Source organism: Cervus elaphus, chromosome 9, assembly GCF_910594005.1.
Source record: "Cervus elaphus chromosome 9, mCerEla1.1, whole genome shotgun sequence".
NCBI lineage: Eukaryota > Metazoa > Chordata > Mammalia > Artiodactyla > Cervidae > Cervus > Cervus elaphus.
The window spans coordinates 102,463,859-102,488,293 of NC_057823.1; the positions used below are offsets into that span (position 1 = coordinate 102,463,859).

General features: G+C 36.6%; 1 pseudogene; it reads right to left on the minus strand.

Annotated features, from left to right (window-relative positions):
- LOC122700834 overlaps positions 1-9,413 on the minus strand; it is a 32,601-nt pseudogene extending 23,188 nt beyond the window's left edge.
- Between the last annotated feature and the right edge of the window lie 15,022 nt (positions 9,414-24,435).

A 24,435-nucleotide genomic window follows, 5' to 3' on the forward strand; every position in this document is an offset into this window, starting at 1 on the left:
TGTGTCTGTAGATTTGTAATTGGATAAAGAAAATGTCATGTACACATACAAATACAGTGGAATATTATTTAACCTTAAAAAGGAAATCCTGCCGCTTGTGACAACATGGATATACTCAGTGGACGTTATATTAAGTAAAACAGGTCAGGCACAGAAAGACAAATACTGCATGTTGCTCATTGTTTAGTCGCTCAGTAGTGTCCAACTCTTCGTGACCCTTGATTGCAGCACCCCAGGCTTCCCTGTCCTTCGCCATCTCCCAGAGCATAATCTCACATATATGGAATCTAAAAACGTCAAACTCATAGTAACAGAATAAAATTTTGTTTTCTAGTAGCCAGGGAAATGGGGAGATAATGGTGAAGGGGAACAAATATTCAGTTAAAAGATGAATAAGCTCTAGAGACCTAACATTCAGAATTATGACAATACTTATTATTAATAGTTAAAATTTTCTAAGAGTAGATCTCAAATGTTCTCAACATATACACTCAAAAGTGACTAAGTGAAGTAATGGTTATGCTAGTTAGTTTGATTGTGTTAATAATTTTACAATGTATATCAAAACATGATGTATACCTTAACAATATATAATTTCTATTTGTCAAATGTTATTCATTAAAACTAGAAAAATATTGCTCACTCAAAATATGCTTTGTTTAATATAAAATTCCTAAATGAAGATTTTCAAATTTGTGATTGAATACTTTATTCTAGATTACTTTCTCCTTTAAAATATCCTTTCTAATGAGTATTGAAATATTAAACAGCCTTTTTGTTAATGAAAAAAATATGAAAACAAAGGTCTCAATGAACAAGAGAATATTCAGTTTGGCTTCTAGCATCCAGGCTAGGAAATGGCAAGGGTTTTGCATGCTGGATAGCGGTAGCAATGTCAATACCTAATTCTTTTCAGGACATTGGTTGTTGAGTAGGAAAAGAAAAAGAAATTTTACAGGGGGGATCTTTTTTATGATTTCAAGGATTTCCAGCACAGTTGGAATTTCAGAATGACAAACAGAATCTGGAGTGACTTTGAAGCCAGATCAACTGAGTCAAATTAACCATAGAATCACTTAAGGTGCTTTATTCAGTGAATAATTATGGTGTAAAGAAAGGGCTATGGTAATAGAGTAATTCAGGTTTTAAAGTATACATATTTTCATTAAGATTTTTAGTTATTAAACTTCCTGGGATGACAAACCATCTCTCTAATTACTTGAGTAGTTCAGCATGATTCTTTTGTTGGTTGGTTTGTTTTATTGCATAGTCTGCTACTATAAAGACATGTAAAAGCAGGTTACCATGAATTTATTTGGTGGGAGCCAGAGGTGGGGGGAATTATTCTCCCCACATACAAGGGTAAAGCATGAAGCCTGGAGCAGTGAGTTTCCCTAAACTAATTTGTCAACTTCCAAGTGTTTTCTTCTGGCTATACCTGAACAAAGCTCTAATGACATGCCTTGTATAGTACATTTGTTTTTTGTGCTTTCGTTTTATTAGAATGAGACTATCTGTAGCCTTCACCTATTACATTTTATTTTAACCTTTGTAAGAATTTTATACTTTATTATAATCGCATTTTTGTTTTTTATACTTATTTTTATGAATCATTAAGAATCGTATAACCTGTGAAATAGACTCCCATTTATTTTTGTCCTGAACCAGCAGATGATTAAGGAGGATGGCTTAGTATAGAGAACATTAAAATACGAGTTAGAAAAATAGTCATTATCCCCAGTTCTTGCAGAGATAGTTTTGCCTTCATGATTTAGGTCTTAAAGATTTAATTTCCCCTTATATAAAGTGAGGGTGCATGACTAAACCATTTCTAAATTATCAGCATTGATATGATATAAACCAGTGAACCCTCTCCTGTTTCTGTACATCACTCTTGAGCTCAACTGAGAACAACTTTAACAAGAGTATATTCCATCTGTCCCTTTAAATTCTGGTTATTGGACAGTGTGGAGAACAGGAGAGGTTCAGGTCCTAAACCCAAAACTTATGAATGGGTTTTGTGACAAGGAAAAATGGAGGACTATGGATAGAATTAAGATTGCTGATCAGGTAACTAATAAAACAGGAACGTTATCCTGAATTATCTGGAGGCCCCAGTCTAATCTCATGAGCTCTTAGAAGTAGAAGAGAGCAACAAAAGAGTGGATCAGAGAGACGATACTAGAAAAAGAGGGAGCGATTCCAAGTGTGAGAGCTAGTCAAGTAAAGTAGAAAGTCTTTAGTTCACCACCACCAAGTCATTTATTTGATGAACAAAAAGTTGCACATTTCCTCTTATCTTACCATTTTCATTGTTTATCAGCTGATGTGTTTTAGATTTCAGAGGTCCTAAACTCTTCTAAATTTAAAGAGTATGCTTCAGCCCTCATGAAAAATTAAGAGGCTAGTGTATATTGACATGTTTTAAATTAAAACAGAATTAACTTCTGTTTTCAATTAAAAGACTGGGATGCAATTTACTGTGATCACACAAGGACATAAATGTAAATGGTGTCACATGGTATAATGACATGTATTAACAGATATCGGGGTATACAGAAGGCTGGTCCAGTCTATTCTCTGGTCAAGAAAAGTATTCCCCGGAAGAGCTGTATAAAATGTAATATCTAAAGGATAATAAATTAATGATGCCAAGAATTTAAGGATTATACAATTTATTGCACAATTGTAGTAATATCACGTTATTCGCTTTTATTTACTTAAAATAAGTTATTCTATTTCTGCCATGTCCAAATACTCTGGCAGGCCCTGAAAGTATGAAAATGAGTGAGACACAATCTCTAACATCCTCTCATCATCTAATTGCCACAGAATAGCAGCAATCAAATTTGTGTCTCTTACCCTCACAATTTTACATTTCATTATATGCTCCTTCTCTTGCATGGGGGGGGGATTGCAAATACGTATGTCATTATCAAATGATACATTGATTTGCTGCATATTTTATTATTTACAGCTTCCTGGTCTTCTCTGGTGCTCAGAGGATAGTGAATATTTTTGGCAAGGTCTTTTTGCACTGTTTTAGCCAGGTCACTCATCACTGGTACTGTAATGCCTGAACGGAAGCAGAGAACTCTCTTTGCAGCTGGTTTTTTTCAGGTGTGCTCTTTATAGCAGCCCTAACGGGCAGATAGTTCACTGCATCTCTGGCTGTTGGCATATGGCATCCAGGAGGACAAGGCAGTCCAGACAAGCCCATCAGATTAACCATGTAATAGACCCAGAAGCTGCTTTAAAGCTGTAAAACAAAATTGCTTATGGAGTCTGCCAGCACGCCAGATGCTGCTATTGGAAGAAATATCTTCCAGCGCTGAGCATCTGGGTCTCCTGGTTGCCAGAAAAAAAAAGAGAAAAAGAATTGGCAATTCACTATCAATGAGGTTTCTTTTGGAATATAAGAATTTTTATATTTTTTAAAATGTCAAATGCATTATGTTGCAGCAAAGGTTAAAATTAGCCATTTCCCACGTATGCCACTATTAACACACATCCTCCATACAGTCCTTAGGCAGCTGGTTGGTTATTATCTAAATAAATCAGAACAATGAGAATCTTGAATTTGAATGTGAATTTTCAGTCTGTTCCCAATATGCTTATTTTATTGATATTTTGCATAATAACATTCTTGCCAGCTGAATATAAATTTTATATTTAAACAAGGTAAGAAATAATGTTTCATATTAGCACACACTAGTTTGTTTCCTGACTGCCAATTATATAATTGAATATTATAACTAAGATATAACTCCCAAATGTCAATCAACTGTTTTTCAGTGGAATTGCATTTCTGTGCCAAACACACAGTAGATTTGACTAATTTAATTTAAAGTCAATTAGATTTAGTTTTTGAAGCCCAGCACAAGGTAAGGCATTTCTTGTCAGTTATATAATGTATGTATATTGCCGAAACTTTGGTAAAAATCGCCTAGTACATTTAATCTTTAAAAATTGATATATTATTTTTAAAAAATAAGACAGTTGTGTTAACTCAAATCATAAGCACTCACATGTTTTACTTGACCTGCATGATCCTTTCTGCACTGCTCAAAATAAACTTATTAAGCATATTTATTGAATATGAGAGATTACCTCAAATTTATAATTTTCTGTGTTCCAACATTTAAAACCTTTGTATATAGTGATGCTCCAAACTCATTTATTCTCCAGTTTTGCATCGTGGTTAATTACACAGTCTAACTTTTTCAGAAAGTTAGTAGTTTAAAATATTTTAAAATTCAAACACCTGATTTTCTACTAGTAGTACATTTAGTAGCCACTTCCAGTAAATATGAATATATTATAACTTTCAGTTGTTAATATGCTATGTAACTCTGTATTAATGAAGCTATGATAATTTGGGAGTTAAACTGTGCAGAGTTAGATTATAAACATATCTCAAAGATATTATGGGTTTGGTTCCACACCATCACAACTAAGCAAGTATTTTAACAAACTGAATTGCATGAACGTTTTGATTTCCCAGTTCCAATAAAAGTTGTTTACACTATACAGTAGACTAATAAGTGTGCTATAGCGTGTCTAAAAAACGATGTATATACCTTAATTAAAGCTATGCTTTATTGTTAAAAAAAACTGCTGTTATCTGAAACTTCAGAAAGTTGTAATGTTTTTGCTGGTGGAGGGTCTTGCCACAGTGATGCCAACTGTGGCATCACTGATCAGGGCCGTCGTTGCTGAAGTTTGGGGTGGCTGTGGCAGTTTCTTAGAATAAGACAATAGTGAAATTTGCTGCATTGATCGACTTTTCCTTTCAGGAAAATTTTCTCTGTAGCCTGTAATGCTGTTTGATAACATTTTACCCACAGTAAAATTTCTTTGAAAATTGGAGTCAATCCTCTCAAACCCTGCCACTGCTTTATCAACTAAGTTTATGTAATATTCTCAGTCCTTTGTTATTTTAACAATCTTCACAGCATCTTCACCAGGAGTAGGTTCCATTTCAAGGAATCACTTTCCTTGCTCAGCTGTCAGAAGCCACTTCTCATCCATTCAAGTTTTATCAGGAGATTGCAGCAATTCAGTCACATCTTCGAGCTCCACTTCTAATTCTAGTTCTCTTGCTGTTTTCATCATATCTGTAGGTGAAGTCTCAAATGACTCAAAATCTTTCATGAGGGTTGGAATCAACTTCTTCCAAACTCCTGTTGAGGTTGATATTTTAACCTCATCCCAAGACTCATAAATGTTCTTAATGGCATCTAGAATGGTGAATACTTTCTAGAAGGTTTTTGGTTTACTTTTTTCCAGATCCATTAGTGAAATAAACATCTATGGCAGCTATGGTCTTATGAAATGTATCTCTTAAAGAATAAGACTTGAACGTTGAAATTACCCTTTGATCCACAGGCTACAAAATGGATGTAGGGTAAAGAGACATGAAAACAATATGAATCTCATTGAACAGATCCATCAGTGCTCTTAAAGGGGGTCAAACATGTCATCAATGAGCAGTAATATTTTGAAAGGAATATTCTTACTGAGAAGAATCAATCAGTATCAACACTGGGGTTAAAATATTTACTAAGCCATATGATAAATAGACACATGCTGTCATCCGGACTTTGCTGTTCTCTTTATGGAGCATAGGCAGGGTGAGTCAGTCAGTCAGTTCAGTCGCTCAATCATCTGACTCTTTGCAGCCCCATGGACTGCAGCACACCAGGCCTCCCTGTCCATCACCAACTCCCGGAGTTTACTGAAAGTCATGTCCATTGAGTCGCTGATGCCATCCAACTATCTCATCCTCTGTTGTCCCCATCTCCTCCTTCCCTCAACCTTGCCCAGCATCAGGATCTTTTCCGGCGAGTCAGTTCTTCGCATCAGGTGGCCAAAGTATTGGAGTTTCAGCTTCAACATCAGTCCTTCCAATGAATATTCAAGAAGGGTATATATAGGCAGGGTAGATACAGTATAATTTTTAGGGATCCCAGGACTTTTAAAATTGTAAATGACCATCGGATTCAACTTTGAGTCACCAGTTTCATTAGCCCCTAACAAGAAAGTTAGGCTGTCCCCTGAAGTTTTGAAGCAAGGCTTTGACTTCTCTTCTATAGCTATGAAAGTCCTAGATAGCAGCTTCTTCCAAGAGAGGGCTATATTTTGTACATTGAAAATCTGTTGTGTATTGCAGTCACCATTATTCACTATCTTAGCTAGATCTTCTGGATAACTTGTCGCAAATTCTGCACCAGGACCTGCTGCTTCAACCTGCACTTCGCTGTTAGGTGTGAGTTTGATGTTAGGGCCTTGCTCTGGATTAAGCTTTGACTTAGGGAATGTTGTGGCAGGATTGATCTGTCAGGACCACAAAAACTTCACATCGGCAATAGGGCTGCTTCACCTTCTTAGTATTCATGTGTTCACTGGAGTAGCACTTTTCATTTCTTTCAAGAACTTTTCCTTTGCATTCATAACTTGACACAAGAGGTCTAGTTTTCTGCCTTTCTAGGCTTTCGACATATCTTCCTTGCTAAACTTAATCATTTCTAACTTTTGATTTAGAGTTAGAGACTCGAAGCTCTTCCTTTCACTTGATCACTTACAGGCTACTGTAGGGTTCTTAACAGATCTAAGTTAAATAGTGTTGTGTCTCAAGGAAGAAGAAGCCCTGAGGAGAAGTATCTCATGGGAAGGTAGTACAATAGGGAGAAATGTTCAGAGTCCATAACTTTGCATGCAGTGTTTTCTATATTGTTTAATTAAAAAAAAAACAAGCATATATTTATATAGCATTAATATAATTATTGATGGCTTTAAACATTGAATTTTAGAAATACCAACTTCATTCATTTGTCTGTTTACTTATTGACTACTTACTGACTAACCTTTCTTGTTTTCCTTCCATGTCAGGAGCACTGTGCTAGAAGTGCATATATGTGGCCTGTAGCATCATGAAGTTTGCATCAAGAAGTGTACTCACAATAATGAGTACATGCACATTCCCCCAAAATAGTCCAAAAGGACCACAGAAGAAGGCCTGAAAACCTGAAGGCACAAAGGGAAAGTGATGAATATTGGTTAAGTGAATTAAGAAAAGTTCTCCAGAAGACTAGAATTGTGAAATAAAATGATAGATACGTGAAAATTATGCCAGGTAGTTAGAGGGCATATTCAATATAGAAGGTCAACCAAATACAGAGAGAAATCATCCAAGTGACTGGAAAGGGAAAGGAACACTAAAAAGCATTCAGGATTTGAGTGCTGAGACTAGTAATGAGGCCTCGGGATTCATCTGGAGAGTTCAGAAGGGCTGATTACAGAGATCCTTATTAGACCATGCCCTTGCGTTATCCCATTGTATCCTCCCAGACAAAATGGACTTCCACTTGACATTTTAGACCAGAGAGAAACAATCAAACATGCCTGGTTAGAAGGATTACTATCTTGACAATTTGAAAATAAATTAGATTAGAAAATAGATAAGCTAGATAAGGAGGCAGATAGGTAGCAAGGATATCATCTGGGAAGATATTTTAATAGTCATTATTTCAATAGCACTGTAGGTATGTGCCTGTTTATGTGTATATGTTTGTGTCCATCTTTTAAGTTAACTTTATAAATAAAATATAATTCTTTAATTTATATAAAAATTTAACTTTATGTTAGCATTGCATATAAGGATAATATTTATATTGTTTTATATAGCATGTGTTATATATAATATTGTATTCTGGATAAAAAGAATGAGATATATTCTTCTATGATACTATATTCATAGTGGTACAAGGAAAACAAAGTTATAGTATTGAATATTATACATATAGTATTATATGTAATTTTATTATATATATAAAAAAAAGATCAAATGAGCCCAAGTTTTGAATTTTGAAGTGATCTTGCTTGACTGGTCCAAGGCATAGCATCATAAAAAAGACTATGATAAAAAAGATGTTTGCAAAAAGAAGAAAAGAATCAAAATAGCCTGAACAAATAATATGATAAAAAAAGGGGGGGAACCCACAAATTTCTTAATAGTGAGTGCAAAAGTAGATTAATATCTGGCAAGTGTAAGTACATTTAAAAACTGAACCTGATGTCTCTATATAGACAAACTTGTGTATTATTAGAAATTTCCCTAGTACCTTACCTGACTACTTGGCTAAGCTTCTTTCTTTCATAAGTAGTAAAGCATATCTCTAACTCTTAATTTTTTATTTTCATTTTCCTTTGATTATGCTCATGACTTAATGACTTGTTCCATGATTTGTTCTTTCTTCTTTTGAAGATGGTTGTGCTCAAACCTGCTGTCGTTTACTTAGAATCCTTTGTATCAGGGAGCCACTGTTATAAGAATAATAGGGATACATGTTATTATTTCCATCTTACACATGAAAACACGAAAACTTAGAGAAGGCAAGAGATGCGCCAAAAGTCGTAGTCTACTGGGGCAATCAAGCCAGAGTTTAAGGCAATATCAATCTGATTCTAGACCAGTGTTCTTTTCACTACGCAGTGTTAAGTGGTTTAAATCAAATTGAATTAGGTGTGCGATCATAAATTTTCATGGCAGAAGTTGGTCTGTTAACTACATCCATATTCACTAAAGAAAAGCTTGGCATGGCTGTTTAAATTGTTAGATTTTAGGTTTGGGGTTGAAAGCTCTTCTTCTGACATAAATTTAATGTGCTAGATTAGAGTAATAGATCTGATATATAGAGGTGAAGTGATTAATGTAATTTTTCTTGGCTGTAGCGAGACTTTTTTTTTTTTTAGAACGGTGAATGCCTTTATTGCATGAGCTAAGACAGGAGGGAGGAGGGTTTCTTGGCCCTTGCTGGCCTTGATGTTCCTCAGACAGAACTCCAGCTCCTTCCCCTCTAACACATGGCCCTCTGCTGGGGCACAGCGGCCTGGTCTTGGAGCGATGCAGGCAAGAAGCTTGCCTGGCTGAAACCGCTCCTCTGGAAGACTGCTAACCGTGGCGTTCTTTTTCCTTTCAGGATATTTCTTCTGCATTTTCTTTGATGGTTTCTTGTTTAAACTCTCTTCCTCCTCGGGAGTCAGCCCGGCCCCCTCCTTGCCCCCAGAAGGAGTGCAGGGTGGGGTTCATACCACTGTCCCTCTGGTGTGCTGTCAACCAGCACAAAGCACTTCTTCCCCAGGGGCTCGGTAGGGGCTGGTTCGTTGTTGGAAGCGGTGCAGAAAACATCCATGATCTTGTCTGGCGTGTGCAGCGCTGGAAGCCCCGGAAGTTCCTCACGTCCAGCCGCAAGGCCGGGTGCTTGCTGCCTGGGGCACAGGGGCTGTGTGAATGCGGCGGGGACCAGTGTTGGTGTTGGCAGTGGGGAGTCCCCGTTCATATTTTTTTGGTAGGGCTTTCTCTTGCCCCTGGTCTTCCGAGGCTTGTGCAGTTTGTCCCAAGAGATGCCCATTGCTTGGTGCTGGCTGGAAGGAGTGTGGCTGTAGCAAGACTTTTATACCACATTCCTTATATATCAATAACTTTGTTAATAGACCACTTGAGTCCACGAACTTGTTAGCCAAAATGCCTTATTAACTAGTATGTTTATTAAGAAGAGTGTATGAGAACGTAATTGGTTGGATGCAAAAACAAAGAAAAACCTTTGTGATAGCAGGAAATATATGAGCTTTTAAGGAAGCTGCAAATGACAAGTAGAATTGTTTTAATATTGTAGTTAATTTACAATGTTGTGTTCGTTTCAGGTGTACGGCAAAGTGGTTTATTCATATATGTGTGTTGCTCCATCTTTTTTCAGATTCCTTTCCCACATAGGTTATTGCAGAATATTGAGTAGACTTCCTTGTCCTATACAGTTGGTCCTTGTTGACTATCTATTTTATACATAGTAGTGTGAATTTGTTAATTTCAAACTCCTTATTTTCACTACCCCCATCTTTCCACTTTGGCAATCATAATTTTGTTTGCAAAGTCTTGGAGTCCGTTTCTGTTTTGAAAGTTAGTTCATTTGTATCTTTCTAAATTTTTTTTTATTTATAGATTCCAAATATAATTGATATCATATGATATTTATCTTTCCGTGACTTTTTAAATTTAGTATCATAATCTCTAGGTCTATCCATGTTGCTGCAAATGGCATTATTTCTTTCTCTTTTATGGCTGAGTAATATTCCACTGCATATATGTACCACATCTTCTTTATCCGTTTCTCTGTCATGAGACAAGCAGGTCTCTTCCATGTCTTGGCTATTGTAAATAGTGCTGCAGTGAATATTGGGGTGCATGTACATTTTCCACTATGGATTTCTCTGGGTATATGTTCATGAGTGGGATTGCTGGATCATATGGCAGTTTTATTTTTAGTTTTTTAAGGGACCTTCATACTGTTCTCCACAGTGGCTGTGTCAATTTACATTCCTACCAACAGTGTAAGAGGGTTCCCTTTTCTCTACACCCTCTCCAGCATTTATTGTTTGTAGACTTTAGGATGATGGCTATTCTGACTGGTGTGAGGTGATAGCTCATTGTAGTTTTGATTTGCATTTCTCTAATAATTAGTGATGTTGAGCATCTTTTCATGTGCTAAAGTACAATTTTTGAATAAAAGCTTTAAAATGTACGAAGCGTTAGAAGTACATCAGTTATCTTATTCACCATATACCAAGCTGCATTATTTATTTGAACATATAATATGTATAAAATATTTGTGAATCAATATATATGCATGTATGTTTATAAATATATTAGCATTTTCAACATTTTGCTATAACTTTCATATTTTAAAGAGTTATAAAATGTGTGTTGTGGTAGACACAGTTATGGTTCCTCAAAATGTGTGCCCAGAATCTATAACTAATTAATCTGTTGGCAAAAAAAGACTTTGCAGATGTGATTACACTGGTGATTTTGAGATGAAAAGATTATCCTGGATTATACATCTGGGTCCAATATAGTCACAATCATGCAGATAAGAGAAAACACAAGAAAATAGAGTCAGACAGGTAGAGATGAAAAGGGTACAGAGAAGAGAGGGATTTAAAATTGCTGCCTTGTCGGCTTTGAAGACGGAGGAAGATGTCATGAGCCAAGAATAGATTCAGGTAGACTCTGGAAGCAGGAAAAGACAAGGAAACAACCCTTATAGAGACTCCAGAAGAGATGCAGCCCTGCTTGTGACGCTGTGTTATTAGCACTTCCGAACTCCAGAACTGCCAGATATTGCCTATGTGTTGCCTTGTCTTTAGGTTTTGTTGATTTGCTATAGCAGCAGAGGGAATCTGAAGCACATGTATGTCACTGTGCACACAGTGTACATTAGTAAGCACTTGGAGAAAGCAAGATGGGAAAGAAGGATGGGAAGGAGGGGAAGGAAGAAGGAACAACAGGACAGAAAAAAGGAATCGGGGGTTAAAAAACAATGGGTTATTAGTGAATTGATATAATCTTGAGAGTTTTTTTGTAAAGACATTTACAAATTACTTTTTAAAAAGTTAAAACTATTTATTAGTAAATTCTAACTTAGGGAATTGGATGGGGGAAAGGCTTCTTGTACCATAGATGACACCTAGCTATACTCTCTAAAAAAATGAAAACCCTATTATCAAATGTAAAAATAAATCTTATACAGAAAAGGGACATTTTTCTTAAAAGCCATAGATACTTAAAAGCAAAATAACAGTGACTTTAGCTAGCAAATAGGGTAAGTGTAAGTGTTAGTCGCTCAGTTGTGTCCAACTCTTTGTGACCCCATGGACTGCAGCCCACCAGGCTCCTCTGTCCATGAGATTTTGCAGGCAAGGATACTGGAGTGGGTTGCCATATCCTCCTCCAGCAAATAGGATAGATTTATGTAAATTACTACTTAAAGAAAATATTTCAATTAAAGAAAGCAAATGTACCATAAATACATATGAAAATACTCATATTTATAATAAAACATAATTTTGCACAGTAAATGTATATATAATACTCAAAATTATTCAAAGCTAGATCATGTTTCTTTGAATGAATGGCAAAAGATAAATGACTTCTTAAAGGTCTTCACCTGTCTATAAGAGAAGATGAAGAGAACTCTTCCCAAAGGGGTGTGTGTGTGTATATGTGTGTGTATAGTTGAATTAAAGGGAATATGGGAGATCAAAATGCATAAGGAAAGTTCTGGAGCAGAGAGGAATAGCCTATGTTTCTATTAACACATTAAAAAATTAATAGCTTCTCTTTAAGTGTATCCATTTAAGTTGGAACTACTTACTTTCTGAAAAGAGAAATGTAATTAAATAGTCACCTTCTGAACTGGAAGGGAAGAGGATTTTATTTCAACATATTTATACCAAGGAAAGCTACTACATAGTGTGATTTCAGTGTTCAAAACTGGGGAGGGATGTGGGAGGGGGGTTCAGGATGGGGAACACATGTAAATCCATGGCTGATTCATGTCAATGTATGGCAATTCACATTACAATATTGTGAAGTAATTAGCCTCCAGCTAATAAAAATAAAAATAAAATAAAATGTGAAATCTAAAAAAGAAAAAACAACCTCATTCATTATCCAAATAAATCACACTAACATTTCCATTGGTACCTTAAACACAAGAAATTAGACACACTTATTGACTGAGCATATTTGACAGTTATAGTTGACTGATATAATGATTAATTAGTATATTACTATCTTAAATGAACACTGTGATATGAGACTTACATTATTTTTCCAGAAGTTGATTTTGAAAGTAAAGGTTAGAGAAGAAAGCATAAATAAACCAAGTTCCTGAAAGGATGGTTCAGGAGGCAAAAATGCCTTCCAAAGTTTAATGGAAGGCGCTGACATTTGAGGGTCTGAAGCACAACAAAAACAAACTGGAAACTACTTTTCATCCTAGAAAGACCAAGGTCAATAAGGTAAATGACAGAAATATCTCAGGATTTGAAAGGCATGCATTCTGTTATTTAACCTTGGAATCTGAAGGCACCTCTTGAAAGAGATTGCTTTAATTTCCAACAAACAAACTATTATCAAAAAAGTGAAATATTACTTGTTAACCTATATAACAAAGAAAAGGATCCAAGGTACCCACCTTTCCAAAAGAAGCAAGAAGGGATAAACATACTTTATCTACTTTTTTTTTTTCTCCTATGCTAACAAGCTTCTCCTTCTGTTTCCAGGATACTTTTGATGTTCACAAATTGAAAAAAAGATTAGTGGAGTGGTTTCTGGTAGAAGGTTGGTTTCTCCTCTGCCACAGCTGACCTAACTTCTCTGTCAGGCACACCCTCCTTTGTTTGGCATTACATGGCTTTGTTTTAGCTCTCAGGTGTTTTACAGATACCTTTGCATTCCAGATGTTTCCCCTGAGCACCTTTATGCACAGGACATATCTCTCTCTCTCTGTGCCTTCGCACAGAGGTGGCTATACCTTTTATTCGTCTCCTGAATAAAAGGATGGAATATCATAAGTGTGTCCTCAAATCATATTTTTTATTAATTTGTAGTTAACATTCTTTTGTTAAAAATGTATTTAATGAAAAGTTGTCAAACATAACTTGCTTACCCTGCTGATACCATACTCTCTTGCATTATTTAACAAGTTTTTTTTTTCCTTTTTTCAACTAGCGCTTCCTTTGTCTTCTTAATAGTTTAGATTCCTAGAGGCCAGCCCAATCACCTTGTTGGACTTCATCTGGGTTCTTTTATATTTTCATTCTCTCTGTTTCCCTCAGATAAATGGATCCATTCTATGGGTCTCATGTCTCTCTATATTCTGATAACTCTCAAATCAGTGTCTCCTACCCAGAACTACTTTCCAAATTCCGCATGCAAAACCTTAATGATACTTCCACTTAAATATTATCCAGAAATCACAATTTCAACATATAATTCACTGAAGCTAGTGTGTTCATCTTATCCCAAACTCTACTTCCAAAGTTACTTTATATTGCAGTTAAGAGGACAAGCTAGAATCTTAAGTGTCTCTTTTCACTAACTTTTACTTCTCATAGATGGTCTGCTTTGCAGAGCACTTTCAGCCATCGTCCTAATTATTCCTTAAGTCATTTATTTGACTCATTCTCATGTCTGACTTCTTGGTTTGCATGCTTTCTCTTGGGTTTCATTGCAAAATAAACTCTGTTTTAGTTTCCAGTGCCAGTTCACCCCAACATACTAAGTTCTCTTGCAATTTGTTGTAAAAAATATTGCATATTTCATTATTATAATCCATTGGTAAACCAGTCATTCAGTGACTCTCCAATTGTCTAGAATGCAATCTGGTCTCGGGTGTGACACCTAAGGTCTCCCAGTCATATGCCTGTGTGTGAGTATATCACACTAAGGAGAATATTCCTCGCCTCTTTTGAAGTGATCTCTGTCTCACTCTCCAGCATTATCCCGCATAACGTTAGCTGTCATACACTCCAGCCATCCTAGAGTCCTCGTCTGTGCCTTTGTGCGTGTTCCTTTTCTCCTCTGGAGGTACCCTGTCCTTCCATCATGTTATATTCCTGGCAGACATGCTGAAAGCCACCATCTCTGTGTTTCTCTCCTTTCAGCCTTCCATGACGACTGCCCATGGTAGAGGTGATGACTTCCTCCTTGTACCACTTCAGAACCAAAAAAACACAGTATTTATCATGTTCCTTCATGATCCTTCTAATTTAGAATCTCAGTCTCAGCCCTATTGACAGTTTGGGGCCAAAAGTTCCTTGTTTTGGGGGCTTTCCCTGTGTATTGTAAGATGTTTAACAGCATTGCTGGCCTCCATCCAATAGAACCCTACCCCAATTACTTTAGGAAATATCTCCAGACCTTTCAATTGACCCCTGGGGGCCAAAGAATTTCCCAGTTGAGAACTGCCACTCTAAATATTTATATCTTTCTGGTGTGTATGCCTTGCAGTGTCCCCTGCTGTTTAATTCTGTGCCAGGCACATGAAAGGGATAGCATCAATTCTTGTAGTTTGGATGAATAAAAGCAAATCAATATGTTAAATATGTTATTGAATAAATTTCCCAGTGGAAATTTCAGAATGCATATTATTTGCCTACTTTTTAAATGAGTAGAATTTATAACACTTCAGTTTTGTAAGGACACAGTCAAGAAGGACATCAAGCTGTCCTTGCATTGATTCACATGTCAATTTATCTATAAATATGTGTATGTTTACATAAATGCTATAAGTATGTGGATTTTTAAATGTATCATATATATATATATAAAACAAAATATTTGATTAATTGGACCACTTCATTTTCCAACTAGATAAGATTAAAGCAGAGGGTATTATGTTGAAAGTAGAATTGACATGTGTATGTGTAAGCAGAAGGGTTCAAGCTCTGTATATTAGATGGATTCCTCATTATAACCTCACAAACCACAAAATTACCTTATTAAGGAAGATTTTTTAATCTTGTCCAAGCAGTTGGCCCAATATAAAGATTCTTTTTCTGAGTGTATAATAGCAGAATAGTATAAAGGGGCAGAATTGTATAAATAAAGGAAGAATTTGAAAGTAAATAATAAAAAAGATGGAAGCACAGAAAGGAAAAAAAAAAGTTCATTCTCTTCATAGAAAACTAGGAAACTTCATGGAGCTGGTAGCACTTACAAAAGGCCTTGAAAGCTCAGTCCAGTTTAAGAAGGTTATTAGGTGGATATTATTGAGAGAGGGAGATTTGTAAGGGAAGAAAAAATGGGAAGGAATGGAGATAGACAGTTATGAACCATATGATGTTAACGACCATCATTGAGCCATTATTCAGTAAATATTACTCAATCCGTGAACTTAAGCCTAAATACCAAAGCAGAAAGGGGGCCCCGTGGCCCAGTGGGTTAGGAATCTGCCTGCAGTGCAGGAGATGCAGGAGATGCAGCTGTGATCTTCCTGGGTCGGGAGGATCCCCCGGAGAAGGAAATGGCAACCCACTCCAGTACTTTTGCCTGAAAAATCCTATGGACAGGGACACTTGGCAGGCTACGAGTCCAAGGGGTCAGAGAGAGCGGACACAGCTGAGTGGCTAAGCACACAGCACATGGAAGCAGAGCGCGCATGTTTTTCACACTGAGGAGACCCTGAAGAATTTGAACCCAGGTCACAAGTTGGTAGCCTGCAAACCACATAATATTTCAAATATGTGTGTATATATATATGATATGTGTTATATATATATAACATACATATGTTATGTGATATATATACACACATACTCAACGTTTTTATAAAATTAGCCAGTTTTACCTCTCTACCTTTATCCCACACTCTGCCTTAAAACCTTCTAATCCCAGACAAACGAGTTCTGCCTCACCTAGCATCTAAACACTTAAGCCTCTTCTTCCTGCTTCCAAACCTCTCCGTTTTCTGCTCTTTGCTCTGAGAAGTGTGATGTAATGAAACATTTCCTTGGGGGCAAAACCTGGCTCTGCTTTGGGAGTTCTATCCCAGGACAAAGTCTCTTCCCTCAATAAGTCTGAATTTTTCAGGAACCCCTCGGGGGCCCTAGTGGTGAAGAATCTGTCTGCCAATGCAGGAGACAGGAGAGAGGTGGGCCCAGTCCCTGGGTTGGGAAGATGCCCTGGAGGAGAGCAAGGCAATGCACTCCAGTATTTTTGCCTGGAGAATCCCATGGACAGATAAGCCTGGTGGGCTACCATGGGGTTGCCAAGACTTGAACATGACTGAGTGAATGAACATAAACACGTCCCAAGAAACAAAGCCTCTTCCCTCAAAATGTCTAGATTTGTTAGAAACCCAAATGGTACTTTCTTGCTTGCTCCTAGCCTTGCAGCAAGTACCTTTTGTATTAAATACATTTAAGGATCAGTAATGCATTTACCAAATGCTATAATGATGAAATTTTAGAAGATGAAAAAACTAGCAAGGGCTTTAAAGGGCTTCAGGTTAGGATGTAATGTGTGGGTGCGTGCTAAGTTGCTTCAGTCATGTCTGACTCTTTGTGACCCTACAGACTGTAGCCCACCAGGATTCTCTGTCCATGGGATTCTCCAGGCAATAGTGCTGGAGTGGGTTGCCATGCCTTTCACCATAGGATGTAATGACTTAGTCTCAAATGAAACCAAGTTAAACGAGCCTTCAAGTATATTTTACTGTTCATTTATTTCAGTCGTTTCCATTTACAAAATTTCCCTCATATTTTATTTAAATTTTGCTATGATATATTACAATTTTTCTATATACCAGAGGTCACCATCAGCAATGCGAGGAATATATTGCTGTATAAAATCTGCATTCATTAAATGACACTGTGGTAGAGAACTCTAAATAGGAGATTGCTTTGTCTTTATGCTTTGCATTTTAGAATGTCACGAATCTTGCTTAAATTTAATAATTTTAAAGACCTAGAATATTGAACAGTTATGGAGGCAAGGACTAAAGTTGAACGAGCAGTATATTATTTGGAATAACTTAGATGGCATTGGTAGTTGGGAGAATTATGAATTATATTTTAATTATTCAGTATCATTCAACAACAAGAAACTCTCTTATATTCACATCCAAACATACTCTAAGAATGTGTGATTAACTCTCTGCTACATCTCTAAGAAATCCTGCTTGAAAAGATACTGTGATTGATTACAAGTCTGCAAACCAATATTTTTCTGCATCAGAATTCAAGTGCATTATCTTAGCACAGAGGGTGTTATGGCAGATATCATCCAACTGCTTCATAGCTGCGTGATCGATGGTGCGAATGGTGATTAATGCTATTGACACACCGTGGCACCTAAAATAGAGAATCTGTGTGCATTTCATGGGAAGGGGAATGTTCATATTTGGATGGAAAAATGGAGGCAAAATTATAGGACCTGAAAAGTGCTTGGCCATAGAAACAGGGTGAAGCGCATAGTGCATGTAACAGCTGTCTTTGGAAAGGAAAATAAAGTACCAGAAAGAAAATAGTGCTATGAAAAAAAGAAGGGTTTGTTTCACTGAGCAGAAAATGTGTCTGGCTTTCCCTTTCCTTTTTACGTTTATGTGTTACTTAGCTTCATTACAATTTTAAGAGTGGGAGTGGAAAGTGGTGTTGAGCGTAAATGTTCTCTTATTTAACAGATATGACATGGTTATCTGTTATACTCATCAGTGGAGGAATGAGGAAAGGAAAGGGACGTATTGAAAGATATCAGGTTAAAAGGTAAATTGAATCTGCTGTAACAATTTTGAACCAAATCTTATCTAACATATTACCTGATTTGCAGCTCTAAAAAGTATAGGTAAAGATATACTTCAGAAGTCTGTTGATATTAATTTTATATACTCACTTTAGGAAAGCTTATTTTGAAAGAGTCTTTAAAAATAGGGACAAATTTGCTCAGCAAAAAAAGTTTTTTTAGAAAAGATTCAGTGAATATACATATAAATGCAAATACTTTTATGCCAGGTCCATGAGCAGGAAAGCTTAATATACATTATTGAAAAGAGAAGGGTTGGGAGAAGAGAAATATGATCCCGATACACATTATACAATGCAGGACTTTTGTCGTTATTCAGTCGCTAAGTAGCATCAACTGTTTGCAACTCCAAGGACTGCAGTAGGCCAGACTCCTGCATCCTTCACCATCTTCTGGAGTTTGCTCAAACTCATGTCCGCTGAGTTGGTGATGCTATCTAACCATCTGCTGCCTGCTTCTCCTCCTGCCTTCAATCTTTCGCAGCATCAGGGTCTTTTCCAATGAGTCAGCTCTTAGCATCTGGTGGCCAAAGTATTGGAGTTTCAGATTCTGCAACAGTCCTTCTAATGAATGAATATTCAGTATTGATTTCCTTTAGGATTGACTGGTTTGATCTTCTTGCAATCCAAGGGACTCTCAAGAGTCTTCTCCAGTACCACAATTCGAAAGCATCATTTCTTTGGTGCTCAGCCTTCTTTATAGTCCAACTATCACATCCATACATGACTATTGGAAAAGCCATAGCTTTGACTACATGGATATTTGTTGGCAAAGTTATGTCTTTGCTTTTTAACTGTCTAAATTTGTCTTGCCTTTCCTTGGAAGGAGCAAACATCTTTTAATTTCATGGGCACAGTCACTATCCACAGTGATTTTAGAGCCCAAGAAAAGAAAATATGTCACTTTTCTCCCTTGTATTTCCATGAAGTGATGGGTCAGAATGCCATGTTCTTAGTTTTTTTAATGTTGAGTTTTAAGCCAGATTTTTCACTCTTTCACTCTCATAAAGAAGCTGTTTAGTTCCCTTTCTCTTTCTGACATTAGAGTGGTATCATCTGCATATCTGAGGTTATTGATATTTCTCCTGGCAATCTTGATTCCAGCTTGTGATTGTACTCTGCGCATAAGTTAAATAAGCAGGGTGACAATATACAGTCTTTTCATACTCCTTTCCCAAATTTGAACCAGTCCATTGTTCCATGACTTGTTCTAACTGTTTCATCTTGATCTACATACAGGTTTCTCAGGAGGCAGGTAAATTAGTCCAGTATTCCAATCTCTTTAAGAATTTTCCAGTTTGTTGTGATCCACACAGTCAAAGGCTTTAATGGTGTCATGAAGAAGGTGTTTTTCTGGAATTCCTTTGCTTTTTCTATGATCCAATGAACGCTGGCAATTTGATCTCTGGTTCCTCTGCAGAGTTCCAGAAAATAGCAAGGAGAGATAATAAAGCCTTCTTAAGGGAACAATACAAATAAATAGAGGAAAACAATAGAATGGGAAAGACTAGAGATTTCTTCAAGAAAATTGGAGGGATCAAGGGAACATTTCATGCAAAGATGGGCATGATAAAGGACAGAAATGGCAAGGACTTAACAGAAGCAGAAGACATTAAGATGGCAAGAATACACAGAATAACTATACAAAAATGGTCTTAATGACCCAGGTAACCACGATAGTGTGGTCACTCACCTAGAGCCATATATTCTGGAGTGTGAAGTCAAGTGGGCCTTAGGAAGAATGACTACAAACAAAGTGGGTGGAGGTGATGGAATTCCAGCTGAACTCTTTCAAATCCTAAAAGTTGCTGCTGCTAAAGTGCTTCACTCAACATGCCAGCAAATTTGGAAAACTCAGTGGTGGCCACAGGACTGGAAAAGGTTGGTTTTCATTCCAATCCTAAAGAAGAGCAATGCCAAAGAATGTATACTACCATACAATTCTTTATTCTGCAGAAGGTTTAAACCTCTAAAATACTATATGTGCTTTTTTGTCTTTTGTGGCATTCCCAAATTTCTCCTCTAATTATCAATGGGAAGTTTGACCAAAACTGTATATGAATAATTGATCTAATCCCAACTCCTAATTTTACCTGTAAGAACAAGGAAACATAGATCTGTTGTTCGATCTGTGAATGAGCTAACTATAGCTGATCTTAGCCAATGTGTGAGCTCTGCTGGGAGGAAGGGCCTGTGCTGGGTGGAGAAAAAAGCACCAGCCGCCAGGGAATAAGAGCAATGAGCAGAGCCTGTGACGGGGCCCATCACTGACTCAGAGGTTCTCTGGTACCCAGATGTCTGCTTTGCTCTGTCTTCATTCTTCGAGTTGTGTTAGTCCAGCCCTCACTCCACAAACTTATTTCACTTTTTGATATTCAAGATTTTGAAACTGTATCTGTCAAATATACACTGCTGAAAATTATTTTGCAGAATTCTGTGAACAGTTTTATATACTTGCAGAGTTGTCTCCACTCATTCTTCAAAATCACTGCAGATGATGACTGCAGCCATGAAATTAAAACACACTTACTCCTTGGAAAAAAAATGTTATGACCAACCTAGACAGCATATAAAAAGCAGAGACATCACTTTGCCACAAAGGTCCGTCTAGTCAAAGCTATGGTTTTTCCAGTAGTCATGGACGGATGTGAGAGTTGGACTATAAAGAAAGCTGAGCGCCGAAGAATTAATGCTTTTGAACTGTGGTGTTGGAGAAGACTCTTGAGAGTCCCTCGGACTGCAAGGAGACCCAACTAGTCCATCCTAAAGGAAATCAGTCCTGAATATTCATTGGAAGGACTGATGTTGAAGCTGAAACTCCAATACTTTGACCACCTGATGCGAATAACTGACTCATTTGAAAAGACCCTGATGCTGGGAAAGATTGATGGCAGGAGGAGAAGGTGATGACAGAGGATGAGATGGTTGGATGGCATCACCAATATGATGGACATGAGTTTGAGCAAGCTCCGGGAGTTGGTGATGGACAAGGAAGCCTGGTGTGCTGCAGTCCGTGGGGTTCCAAAGAGTCGGACATGACTGAGCAACTGAACTGAACTGATTCTTCATTGGAACTGAAAAGAAACCTGTAACAAATCTGTCAGTCCAGTTGTGTGTGTGTGTGTTTATTGGAAACAGGATAGGAATGAGAGCTTGACTTTGTAAATGAATGTATAATATACTAAGATGCTAAATATTCTGCATTAGCTTGGGGGACATGGCCTTGTAAATTTGAATTCTGAGAAGCTAGATTTCTTATTGACTGAACTTAGCCACATGAAGTCCTAAAAATTTAACTTTTGGTGCAGGATGTAGACAACCTTAATCCAGACGAAGATATAATTCTTCAGCAGCCGATCCTGAGAAGATTATTCATGATGCAATCCAGAGCTGCTCATAGCAGTGTATATTACTGAAGATAAACCCAGAATAAATAACATGCTTGATGCTGCTAATTCCTTAAAATCAACATAGAAACCTTGCAAGCTATTTCATGCCAGGGTTGACAAGAGGTGATAATGTTTGAGAAGTCAAAGGGCAACACTGCAGCGAGAGCAATGAACAGAGCAGGGTTTAAGGTGTGCATGGGCGGAGAGTACCACACACGTGAAGGAGTGAAGCTGAAGTGTTTCCTAACAGACCACTGTCCTTTAAGCTGCCTTGGGATATTCTCCACATGTGGAGAGTCTCAGAGATCAGCAACGCATGAAATGGCATTCAGCTGAAAAGATGGATGATAATTATGCAAAATTGAAAGAGTTTAAAGAGAATAAACTCTGAGCCACAAAATGAAGATTTCTTTTCTGTCTGTGATCTTCCTACCTTTGTGATATTAATGCAATACTTCAGATTTGTAGTTTCTACTAATTACAGGTTTCCACTTTGTGTCTTTGTGCGTTATGAACCTTCACCTGTCAATACTCGTATCAAAAGCCTCTTTTTATTTTGAAGTGGTGTTTTTTAGCACATGAAATCAAGTAAGAACTGTCATTTTTTAATGCTACACTAAACTCTATTTGGTTTGTGACAATTAGAGCTATCACCTTATGAAGTATTTTGTATATTAGCTACTAAATGTAGAAATATATTGTCTTCAGAATATGCTTTCTAAATTGTAAAAATTAGACAGAAATAATATTTCTAGTAGATTCTCTTTTAAAAAAAGAGTTGAGAAGCAATAAATAAAAAGATAATCTGTACCAATCACAACATAAGAATCTATATGCAAGTTTCATTCTTTTATTTTTTTTTTAGAGCCAGGAAAACTTATTTTTAACTAGCATCATCAACTTATTTCAGAGTAAAATTGATAAATGGGCTTCTATTCTTGCTCCTAGGAATAATTTTAAAGTCAAAGGAGATATGTTTGTATGCTTCCATGTGGAATGCAACCTGTACTATAACTTCTGAAAGAATTTCTGTATCATCTCATTTCTTCAATAAAATTATTAATATGAATTTATTGGATTTAAGTCAAAAGTGAAGCTCAGTGTAAGGTTTTCTCAAAGATAAGTAAATCATGGCCCAGTCCTCAAGTCTTTAGGCAAATTGTAGTTTGATTATGAGAGGTTTAAGTATACTTTTCAAAAATGTACATCAAAATTAGAACATATATTTGAAACAAGTCATCTTTTCTGGATATCTAAATTCCACATAAGTCACCTGTGTTGTAGATAATAGAGATCTTTTTTAGAAGGGTAGAAAAACAACAGTCATATATTAACAAAACACCTGAAAATTTAAGGAACAATATGTTAACTTGACTTATCATCATATTGAAAAGAAGAACATACTAAAGTAATGTTGTGTGTAAAGTCTTCACTTCTAATATGCAACAGAGACTATAAACAGATATTCATTTGACTCTTCTTTGAGATAATTTTATACCTTGGATAATTTTTTCACTTGCAAATGAGATATTTTGAGGTTTATGTCCCAAATTACATAGATATGCATTATTTTCTCTTTATGGGGCAGCAATAATGTCAAAATTGTAATCCAAAAACATAGACGTTTTATTTCAGTTTCTATTTTTACATAATTTGTGTGAAAATGCTGTCTCATATCCTTAAAAATTATGTTCGTAGGCAGGAATGAAGAGAGACTACAAAATAGTATAAAATGAATGAAAGTGTTCTGGAAAGCAATTATATGTTTCTGTACTTTAAAAATTTCAGCCAACAAGCTTGTATACATTTTACAGTCAAAATGGTTTACCTTTTCTTTGTATTATCAAATATTTTAAATATCTTTTTAATAACTTTTCAGTAAGCGTTAGTTGTATAAATTAAAAGGTTATTATGAAAAATATGAATTATTTATAGTTTTAATTTTATCCTGGAAGTTCTCATGTTTTTTCTTTATTTATTGTCTTTCTGTGTGAAATAAGACCGGTTTAAGCATGGGTGCAGAGAAGGCAATGGCACCCCACTCCAGTACTCTCGCCTGGAAACTCCCATGGACGGAGGAGCCTGGTGGGCTTCAGTCCACGGGGTCATGAAGAGTCAGACACGACTGAGCGACTTCACTTTCACCTTTCACTTCCATGCATTGGAGAAGGCAATGGCAGCCCACTCCAGTGTTCTTGCCTGGAGAATCCCAGGGACGGGCGGGGGAGCCTGGTGGGCTGCCGTCTACGGGGTCGCACAGAGTCGGACACGACTGAAGCGACTTAGCAGCAGCAGCAAGCATACGTGTTTGTGAATTTTTCTTTGATTTTTATCTTCTGTGTAATAAATATAAATGCATTTTGAATGCATTTTGTTAGGCAGGTAATTTTATTCTTTCTGTCTTATAAATGGAAAGGTCAATAAAAATATAATATAGAAATGATTGGAATGCATTCAAGTCCATTGCCCCTTAACTCTTCAAAAGCCTAAACAACTGCTATTGAAACATCACACTAAGTCATTTAAACAGAGCTAATTGTTTCTTATCATCACCACAGTAAAGATTTTTTTTTCAAAATGAGAAAATTCAAGTATAAATACTGCACAGTGGAATGTTCCTAAAGTATTTTATCTATAAATGAAACTTTATGCAAAAGATGAATTTTAATAGTCACCTATACAGTCAGTGAAGGTTTAAAATAATTTTGTGGTAAATGAGTGGGTTTTGGAGTTAGATTCCATGTATAAAGCATGAAAAATGAGAGATGACACGCTAGCAAGGGAAAACAAATTCTCCTCCCATTGAGTAGCGTCCAACATCACAATCAAGGATCACTGAGTAAAGCTGTGGATTTCACCCTGTAAATCATGATTAAGTCTGAGTATGATCCTTTAATGATGT